Consider the following 10625-nt stretch of genomic DNA (forward strand, 5'->3'; position numbering starts at 1 on the left):
GGGAAGGGGCTTTGGCTGCCGAGGCCCCAATGCGAGCGGTGCTCGGCCGCCCTGTCAGCCGCTTTTCGGTCGATAAATAGCCGACTGGGGGGAAATCCCGGACATTTTTAGATTTTTAGAAATCCCCCCCGGACGGCTATTTAAAGAGCGAAAAGCCGGACATATCCGGGGAAACCCGGAGTGTGGTAGCCCTAGGAGAATGATAACGTCCACCTGAAATCCAAGCAGTAAAATCCCATCTAAAATACTCTCCGAGGAAAGATCTGCATTGAGGGGCCGTTGTGATCCCCGTTCCTGCTGGGGAAATGGAGGCACCGAGAGGGTCAGCAAGTCAGCAGCAGAGGTGGGCTCAGAACACTGTGCCTCACTGCCTGCCCAGAACTCAGTCCACTGGGTCACAGCCACCCCGTTCGTTTTCCAGTTAACCAAGCCTGGGCTCTCACCTTCCCTGGTTGGGTTGCCAGGATGCCGAGTCCTCTTAGACCAAGTGAACGGAAAACTGGGCTGGGGTGTTTTGTCCACTCCTCGAGACGGTCCAAAGTGTCTGGATGTGGGAGCTTCTTGGCCTCTTTGCAACGCAGAAGCTGAAAACAACACAGAGCGAATCAGCAGCAGGTGCTTAACGGAGAACTTTGTGTGTCGGTTCTGTGGAGAGGCATCATAACCTCCATGTTGTACCGTCCATTGCTATACATCAGCCCCACTTTGTGTGTGACACCCAGTCCTCCCCCTGACTTCCTGGGGCTTTGACTGGCCGTTAGCACTAGACTCAGCCATAGGCGTTAGCAGAGCTGCTCTACCCTCCAGGAGAACATGTAGGGCAACAAAATGTTCAGTGACCATTTGTATGGCGGACTCTTGTGCATCTGGGGGTTTGCCAAGAGCAGCCGAACCCCTCCTGGTGACCCTGTGAAGCAGAACAAGCCGCTCTGAGATAATGCGAAAGCTGGGACTGAGAAATCAAACCTCTGAGTTGAAATCCTGACCCCACTGAAGTCAGTGGAAGTTTTGCCATTGATCGCAATGGGCCCACGATTGGACTCCTGGTGAGGAGAGAATTAAACCCCATCCCTTAATGAGTTAGATGAGGAGACAATCCCTGAAAACTGTCAATAGGAACTAGCCAGACAGAAACCGTGGAAATTGGGAGGACAACCTAGCGATGGACTATAGAGCCACCTCATTCCTGGTGATGTGCCTCTAACTAACCCATCCAATAGAGGTTAAAGATTGCTCACCACATTCAGAGCTAATGATCCTGCATCTGGGGGAGCTTTTACCATGATCCTCTCTCCTCCATACCCACTCTCAATGCCCCTCTTTGCTTTTCCTTAGTGACTTCGCAGGGAGGAACCTTTCATGGACCTGCAGAAAGGCTGATGCCGACAGGAGACCCAGCTGCCCTTCGGGAGAGTCCAGGCTGATGCTGTTCTACAGAACCTTAGTTTCTTGGATATTCCCATCAGGCTCCTGATTACAACTTTGGAGCAACCAATGATCCCCTAAAGGATCCATCTCAGATTTTACACTGAGCGTGCTGGGACAGGACTGGGGGAGCCTAGACAGTGCTGCATGGACACCTGGCAATGTGGACATGACCAATAAAGCTCATCGTTTATGTAGCGCAATAATGAGTCTCAAAGGCTTGATTTAAGGAGTTGCTCACTAATCTAGGACACAAGACCCAATTGCTCTCATCAGCTAATGAAACTTACTTCTACAAAGAAGGCCATCCTGGTCAGCCTGTGTTTCTTATCACCTCTGTCGAGGAGCGGGATCACTAGGTCCAGCAGCATCCTTGTGGTCTCAGGGCAAGCATAGTGCACCACGGCTCTGTGACACAAAGCAGAAATACCTTTGTTAGTAAGGGAAGAAGCACATTCTGCAACAAGGGGGTGAGGGGTCAGCTTGGGGCCACATGGCAGCCCAGAAGTGAGGACTGTTTCATTCTGGAATTGCCCCCACTAGCAGGACTGACTGCATGGAAAACGCTTGTGTATTACCTGGCCAGCAGGCTCACCCCACGGAGGTGATCTTGGGGGCTTTGTAGGAGGATCCAGCCTTGCTCCTTCTCCATAACAGTCAGCTCGGAACGGCAGCCAACACAGAGAAGCAGCATCTTTATAGCCTCCACTGCAGAGCTAGATTCAAACAACACACCAGCGTGACTGAGTGCCAGGAGCCCCCTCATGGTAGGTCTGTCAGGGAGTGACGGATTCACTTGTGTGTGGAAAGACACACCAATGGTTTAAATAGAGCTTAGGAAGGCACAGGTTCGTGACTGGGGTTCCTAGGAACTATAGGTTCGACGGGGACAGGTGAGCAAAGCCCACAGGTAAGTGGGGAACATGGAGACCGGGGAGATGGGTCGGAAACAAGAGGGAGTGTGGGCTATACTGGCAGAGAGAAAGGAGAGTCAGGACAAAACTGGGAGGAAAGATCAAACCAGTATCTTAGATGCCTATATACAAATGTGAGAAGTCTGGGGAATATGCAGGAAGAACTGGAAGTGCTAATAAATAAATAAATACAACTATGACATTGTTGGCATCACTGAAACTTGGTGGGATAATACACATGATTGGAATGTTGGTGTGGATGGGTATAGCTTGCTCAGGAAGGATAGACAGGGGAAAAAGGAAGGAGGTGTTGCCTTATATATTAAAAATGTACACACTTGGACTGAGGTAGAGATGGACATAGGAGACGGAAGTGTTGAGAGTCTCTGGGTTAGGCTTAAAGGGGCAAAAAACAAGGGAGATGTCATGCTAGGAGTCTACTACAGGCCACCTAACCAGGTGGAAGAGGTGGATGAGGCTTTTTTCAAGCAACTAACAAAATCATCCAAAGCCCAAGATTTGGTGGTGATGGGGGACTTCAACTATCCGGATATATGTTGGGAAAATAACACAGCGGGGCACAGACTATCCAACAAATTCTTGGACTGCATTGGAGACAACTTTTTATTTCAGAAGGTTGAAAAAGCTACTAGGGGGGAAGCTGTTCTAGACTTGATTTTAACAAATAGGGAGGAACTCGTTGAGAATGTGAAAGTAGAAGGCAGCCTAGTTGAAAGTGATCATGAAATCATAGAGTTTGCAATTCTAAGGAAGGGTAGAAGGGAGAACAGCAAAATAGAGACAATGGATTTCAGGAAGGCAGATTTTGGGAAGCTCAGAGAGCTGATAGGTAAGGTCCCATGGGACTCAAGACTGAGGGGAAAAACAACTGAGGAGAGTTGGCAGTTTTTCAAAGGGACACTATTAAGGGCCCAAAAGCAAGCTATTCCGATGGTTAGGAAAGATAGAAAATGTGGCAAAAGACCACCTTGGCTTAACCACGAGATCTTGCACGATCTAAAAAATAAAAAGGAGTCATATAAAAAATGGAAACTAGGACAGATTACAAAGGATGAATATAGGCAAACAACACAGGAATGCAGGGGCAAGATTAGAAAGGCAAAGGCACAAAATGAGCTCAAACTAGCTACGGGAATAAAAGGAAACAAGAAGACTTTTTATCAATACATTAGAAGCAAGAGGAAGACCAAAGACAGGGTAGGCCCACTGCTTAGTGAAGAGGGAGAAACAGTAACAGGAAACTTGGAAATGGCAGAGATGCTTAATGACTTCTTTGTTTCGGTCTTCACCGAGAAGTCTGAAGGAATGCCTAACATAGTGAATGCTAATGGGAAGGGGGTAGGTTTAGCGGATAAAATAAAAAAAGAACAAGTTAAAAATCACTTAGAAAAGTTAGATGCCTGCAAGTCACCAGGGCCTGATGAAATGCATCCTAGAATACTCAAGGAGCTAATAGAGGAGGTATCTGAGCCTCTAGCTATTATCTTTGGAAAGTCATGGGAGACGGGAGAGATTCCAGAAGACTGGAAAAGGGCAAATATAGTGCCCATCTATAAAAAGGGAAATAAAAACAACCCAGGTAACTACAGACCAGTTAGTTTAACTTCTGTGCCAGGGAAGATAATGGAGCAAGTAATTAAGGAAATCATCTGCAAACACTTGGAAGGTGGTAAGGTGATAGGGAACAGCCAGCATGGATTTGTGAAGAACAAATCATGTCAAACCAATCTGATAGCTTTCTTTGATAGAATAACGAGCCTTGTGGATAAGAGTGAAGCGGTGGATGTGGTATACCTATACTTTAGTAAGGCATTTGATACGGTCTCGCATGATATTCTTATCGATAAACTAGGCAAATACAAATTAGATGGGGCTACTATAAGGTGGGTGCATAACTGGCTGGATAACCGTACTCAGAGAGTTGTTATTAATGGTTCCCAATCCTGCTGGAAAGGCGTAACGAGTGGGGTTCCGCAGGGGTCTGTTTTGGGACCGGCTCTGTTCAATATCTTCATCAACGACTTAGATATTGGCATAGAAAGTACGCTTATTAAGTTTGCGGATGATACCAAACTGGGAGGGATTGCAACTACTTTGGAGGACAGGGTCATAATTCAAAATGATCTGGACAAATTGGAGAAATGGTCTGAGTTAAACAGGATGAAGTTTAACAAAGACAAATGCAAAGTGCTCCACTTAGGAAGGAAAAATCAATTTCACACATACAGAATGAGAAAAGACTGTCTAGGAAGGAGTACGGCAGAAAGGGATCTAGGGGTTATAGTGGACCACAAGCTAAATATGAGTCAACAGTGTGATGCTGTTGCAAAAAAAGCAAACATGATTCTGGGATGCATTAGCAGGTGTGTTGTGAGCAAGACACGAGAAGTCATTCTTCCGCTCTACTCTGCTCTGGTTAGGCCTCAGCTGGAGTATTGTGTCCAGTTCTGGGCGCCGCATTTTAAAAAAGATGTGGAGAAATTGGAAAGGGTCCAAAGAAGAGCAACAAGAATGATTAAAGGTCTTGAGAACATGACCTATGAAGGAAGGCTGAAAGAACTGGGTTTGTTTAGTTTGGAGAAGAGAAGACTGAGAGGGGACATGATAGCAGTTTTCAGGTATCTAAAAGGGTGTCATGAGGAGGAGGGAGAGAACTTGTTCACCTTAGCCTCTAAGGATAGAACCAGAAACAATGGGTTTAAACTGCAGCAAGGGAGGTCTAGGTTGGACATTAGGAAAAAGTTCCTGTCAGGGTGGTTAAACACTGGAACAAATTGCCTAGGGAGGTTGTGGAATCTCCGTCTCTGGAGATATTTAAGAGTAGGTTAGATAAATGTCTATCAGGGATGGTCTAGACAGTATTTGGTCCTGCCATGCGGGCAGGGGACTGGACTCGATGACCTCTCGAGGTCCCTTCCAGTCCTATAATCTATGATTCTATGATACACATATTCGCACTGGCTTGCTAAAATAGAACTGTTGCAAGGATAGCATGGACAGCGGTGAGAGGGGCTAGCCACCCCGAGTACAACCCCACCCGGACCTTATGAGTACGTACTCCGGCGGCTAGCCCAAGCCACTGCCTGAACTGTCGCAGCCATGCTGCTATTTAACACGCTAGCTTGATGACAGCTAGCGCAGGGATGTCTCCTCAAGCAGGGAATCGCACCCTGCTTGGTCCTGCCTCAGCGTAGGGGGCTGGACTGGATGATTTCTTGAGGAGCCGTCCAGCCCCACAGTTCTGTGATTCTACAAAATGAGAAGTAGCTGGGGCCAGATTAAAGGTTGGTGCCAGAACCTCAGTTGAGAATTGCCTTCCCTTTTAGCATGTAAATGCTCAGCTGTAATGAATCTAGTTCTTTTAAATACGGAAATAAATCCTCGACTCAAATTGTATATTAGCAAAGGTTTGGGGGTTCCTTTTGGAACTTTGTTGTTTTAATAAAGTCAATAAATATACTCAAAACTATGCAAAGGATAAGCAGTGTGGTCTAATGGTTTGAGTATGGGACTGGCAACCAGAAATAGATTTCTCATCCTGGCTTTGCCACTCACTCACTGTGTGATGCTGGGCAACTCACGTCCCCGCCCCGTGCCTCAGTTTCCCCATGTACCAAAAAGGGATGATACTGACCCTTCTGTACCTCCCAGGGATGAGGAAGGTTACTTAGTTAATGTTTGTAAAGAGAAAAGAGCCGACAAAACTAATCTGACACAATGACGGCACCAAGAGTGGAATGATAAAGCACCTAAAAATCCAAACAAATATACATGTATCACAATATTTGCCAACCCAAAATTCAGTTATGGTGCTTCTAAAAAACCCACATTGAACACTGTCCATCGCATACGCGTTTCATTTGAATAATACCTTTGTTGAGTCAGATCCGCAGCTGCTGGAAATCAGAATACTTCATTCAAGTCAATGGAGCTGTTGATTTATAGCAGCTGAAGATCTGGCCCATAAAACCCAACACATTTTAAGCCCGAAGTTTACTTGCTTTAGAAGTTGGGACTCTTAACTAATTTCACAATCATTGGTTTCCTCCAATACTTGAGCTATGAACAAAGATGGAGAAAGAAGTTCACAAAGCTAAGATTACAGGCTTGATGGTCATCAATCAATCTCACAATATACTTCTTAGTCTAGTGGGCAACACAAAGTTTAGCTGTATTCAAAATATCACATTGTGCTCCAATATTACTTAAATCCTCTGGCAAAGATTTAAATTTTAATCTACATGTTTGCGCTCAGGGGTGGCTCTAGATTTTTTGCCGCCCCAAGCACGGCAGGCAGGCTGCCTTCGGCGGTGTGCCTGCGGGAGGTCCGTCGGTCCCGCAGATTCGGCGTACCCGCCGCCGAATTACCGCCGAATCCATGGGACCGGCGGACCTCCCACAAGCGCGCCGCCGAAGGCAGCCTGACTGCCGCCCTCGCAGCGACCAGCAGGGCACCCCCCATGGTTTGCCGCCCCAGTTACGCGCTTGGAGCGCTGGTGCCTGGAGCCGCCGCTGCTTGTGCTCCACTGGAGACAGCAGGAAAAATTACAGCTCTTCACATTCATTGCAAAATTTCATTGCACTCTCCAAGGCTCTGGATTTTAGTGGGATGTAAGAGGTACATGACTTTTTGCTGACCCTCAGCCCGGGGGAGAATTGCACCCCCAAAAGCATTAAAGAGCATGTATCTGTATCTCCTCATTCCTTCCTAATCCTGGAAAATTTTAAACTTTGAAATGGGCAGCGCAAAACCAAAACGATCTGCCATAGTGGGGAAAGGAAATGTTATTCTTCATCCAAGATGGAGAATTATGGAGAATCAACTGGAAGGCAGATTTTAAGGGCCATGTCTCGAGCCCAATTGCTGCCTCTCCTGCCAGCTGTGAGGGTGAGGCCACAGAATGGGGATCAGCTTCCCTAAATCTCCAGGAACTGAAGTGGAAATCCCCTACTGTCCATTCTGCACCTGGAGGAAATAATGCCACAGCAAAGAGCCTCTCCTTTCCACACTCTGCTGCAGGGACAGCACGAGCCATCTTTTTATTGGGCCTATATCTGGGCCTGATCCAAGCCCATTGAAGTTAGTGGGCGACTCCCCTGATTGTGTCCTCTGGGGTCTGTGCGTATGGAGCTCGTCTACAGAGGAATGGAGGCCTGGAACAGAACCCACTTCCTTTCATTCCCCACTTCAGGGACAAGGGCCCTGTGTGAGATCCTAGAACAGGGTCCCAGAGAGGGATCAGCGGAAGAGACTCCTAGAGGGGACAAGTCTTTCTAGGGATCTCAGTGATCTCCGGAAGTCCCTGCTGGGTTAATGAAATATAACCTTACCATGCAGCCTTATCAACTCTGGAGTTATTCCCTATCTGCCACAATTTTTACAGCTGAACTAAAGAACTGAGTGTAAGAGAGAGGTAGGGCACAAGTAGCCCCTGATCAGACAGCTGGATTCCCTCCTGGATTCTGTTAGGATGGCACTTTTCATGCCAGAGCGAGAGAGACATCAAATGGAACAAAGGCCCAGATTCTCAAAGGTATTTAGGCTCCTAACTCCCATGGATTTCAGTGGGAGTTAAGTGCCTAAATACCTTTGAGGTTCTGGGCCAAAAAACGAATTTAATTTGGTGACCCTTTTCAAACAGAATTTAAGCAAAGTGGGTCTCTGTTGGTCAGAGGTAGGACAGCCATGGGGAGTAAGAAAGCCCACTTACTTTTTTCCCCTCAGTAATAGATTAGATCTTGGATCTGAAATCGACTTTAGCCAGCACAATACCCAGCCTCTGCTTCTGTCCAAGTAAAAGCAACTGACACTGAGGGCCAACTGCCAGTGTTCAAATCACAGCATTGTGAGGTCACACTGCAGCACTTATGTCATTGTTGCCATGACCACGGGCGGGTAATAAAGGAAGGACCAAGGGTTGTTAACTAGGGTTACCATATCTATTAAATAAAAAAAGAGGACCCTCCACGCGCCCTGGCCCCGCCCATTTCCCCACCCCGCCCTGCCCCAACTCCGCCCCTTCCCCGCCCTAACTCCGCCCCCTCCTCCCTCCCACTCCCAGCCACGGGGAAAGGGCTGCCCAAGCGTTACCGGCTTCACGGTTTCCCGGGCAGTCCCCAGAGCCTGCGCCCCCGGCCGGCGCTTGCCCAGCGCAGCTGGACCCCGGGAGGGGAAGCGCCCAGCCGGGGGCGCAGGGTCTAGGGGCTGCCCGGCAAACTGTGAAGCCGGTAACTCTTGGGCTTTGGGCAGCCCCCTTGCCTCCGGACCCTGCGCCCCCAGCCAGGCACTTCCCCTCCCGGGCTCCGGCGGCGCAGGGTCCGGAGGCATGGGGGCTGCCCGAAGCCGGTAGCGCTCGGGCAGCCCGGCTCTTACATGGGGGCTGCCCCAAGCCGGTACCGCTCGGGCAGCCCCCATGCCCGGCTCTTAAACAGAGCCGAAGAGTCAGGGGAGGAGCAGAGCCGCCATTTTCCCGGACATGTTCGGCTTTTTGGCAATTCCCCCCGGACGGGGGTTTGAGTGCTGAAAAGCCGGACATGTCCGGGAAAAAGAGGACGTATGGTAACCCTAGTTAACCATATAAGCGACATCAAGTATTATGGAGGTGCCTGGTGGCGACTCCAGTTAAGGTTAAGGTTTTGTCTAAAAAGGGGCATAAATTCCTGCTTTTCCCTATGAGCAGGTGGTTAACCAGTATGGATTAATCTTTACTCTGACCTTTACTCAGTCAGGGAGTTAGGCACATAAATACCTGCAAAACTCTGGGCCCAACTGCCACTCAGAACTTCCCCTGAAGATGGTGGCCTCATTGGTTCTAACTGTCGACATTCCTATGCTGCGCATAGACATTGCGGATGCTCCATCCAGCTGGATGGTGTACACAATGATACCATCCAAGTAGAAGAAACATCTGCTTAAGTCATTAATCTCTGAGAGGCAGCAGGCCCCTGGGTCATCCCAAAAAGCTGAACTGAACTATAATGACGCAGCCCAATAGTGAAGGTTATCTTTATGCAGAACTTCCGTAAGAGAACCTGGCAATATCCACTGGGCAAATCCAGAGTAATGGATTCCTGAGCACCCCCAAATTGGTCCAGAACATCATCAATCTGTAGGATTGGCGGTGTATGTTTTTTGTAACAGTATTTAGCTGTCTAACAACCCCACAAAAGCAGTGTACTTTATCTTCCCTTGTGACTAGAAAAACTGGTGATGTCCTTCTGATATATTTTGTATCCTGGCATTACTGTGTCCCATTGATTATCCTTATTCCACCAAGTTTCTGTGATGCCTGTTATATCACTAACCTCATGCACGAGGCACTCTAGTTCACCCATCTTATTATTTAGACTTCTAGCATTTGTATATAAGGACTTTAGTTTTAAACCTGCTGCCTATTAACTTCATTGGGTGACCCCTGGTTCTTGTGCTATGTCAAGTGGTAAATAAGTTTCCTATTCACTTTCTCAACATCATTTGTGATTTCATAGACCTGTATTATATCCCCCCCAGGCACACACCTCGATACCCAGGCTCAGGGCACCTGCTGGGCAGGCATGCTTGTGAGAAGAACAGCTATGCTTTACTTATGGCAAACCCTTCTGCTTTCCTTCTTAAGTGGGACGGGCTCTTGGAATCCTGCCTGCCAAGCGCTGAGCCCACTCAGCTGCTCTGGGACCTGCACTTCCTGTCCTAAACGCTTGGCTAGTGCTCAGCAGCTGCTCCCTGCCCCAGAGGTGGCTGCACATCATTGCTGGTGTGTGCACTTGATTTAGTTGGGATTGGTCCTGCTCTGAGCAGGGGTTGGACTAGCTGGCTCCTGAGGTCCCTTCCACCCCTGAGATTCTATGATTCACTAGTCCCCATCCTGCTGCCATCAAGGTGGGGTTTCCCATTGGCGTCACTGGGGGCCGGAGTGGGCCATGGCTGCGTGAGATGGTCTCTGACCAAGAGGGGAACACTTGGTGGGCACCCACAGTGGGTCAGCCCGAGCCGCCTAAACACTGTCGGCGTCCAACTCCGGGAGAGAGCGCAGGGACTGCCGGGAACTGGAGTCCCTCACTCTCCCGAGTCTCCTCCCACAGCTCGACCCGCGGGGGGAGGGAGAACTACATTTCCCGTCGGGCACCGCGAGAGGGGCCGCACAGGGACGGGCACGCAGCAGCGCCGGCGGGAGTCGGAGGCGGGCGGGGCGCGGGGCCAGGAGCGCGCGTGCCGGGATGGTGCCGCTGGCTCTGGGTGGGCGTGGCCTGGAACGCGGCTGCGGC

The 10625-nt window shown here is 49.0% G+C and overlaps 1 long non-coding RNA gene across 1 annotated transcript; it reads right to left on the minus strand.

Annotated features, from left to right (window-relative positions):
* LOC135980995 (uncharacterized) lies at positions 1–5357 on the minus strand. Its single transcript, XR_010597954.1, has 3 exons — positions 2004–5357; positions 1716–1833; positions 1–584 (listed from the first exon to the last, which is right to left on the minus strand). It is a non-coding gene; the product is annotated as an uncharacterized LOC135980995 (long non-coding RNA).
* Between the last annotated feature and the right edge of the window lie 5268 nt (positions 5358–10625).

This window comes from Chrysemys picta, chromosome 1, assembly GCF_011386835.1.
Source record: "Chrysemys picta bellii isolate R12L10 chromosome 1, ASM1138683v2, whole genome shotgun sequence".
Classification (NCBI taxonomy): Eukaryota; Metazoa; Chordata; order Testudines; family Emydidae; genus Chrysemys; species Chrysemys picta.